The sequence below is a fragment of the Falco naumanni genome, chromosome 10 (assembly GCF_017639655.2).
Source record: "Falco naumanni isolate bFalNau1 chromosome 10, bFalNau1.pat, whole genome shotgun sequence".
Lineage (NCBI taxonomy): Eukaryota > Metazoa > Chordata > Aves > Falconiformes > Falconidae > Falco > Falco naumanni.
The window spans coordinates 19418060-19418304 of NC_054063.1; positions in this window are offsets into that span (position 1 = coordinate 19418060).

A 245-nucleotide genomic window follows, 5' to 3' on the forward strand; every position below is an offset into this window, starting at 1 on the left:
CTGCAGGGATTATTTTTTATTATTATTATTTCACTGGGAATTTATCTTTTTTTTTCTATTAAAACCCCCAAAATTTTCTATTGAAACTCAAAATGGCTGGAGACTCATTTCCAAGACTGGCACCTCGCTCTGAGGTCCATCAGCCATCCCTGGGGGATGCGGGACAAGAGCTGGACCCACAGACACACCCCTGGGCATGGTGGGGACAGGGGAAGGATGGGGGAGAGCGTAGGGGAATTCCTGGG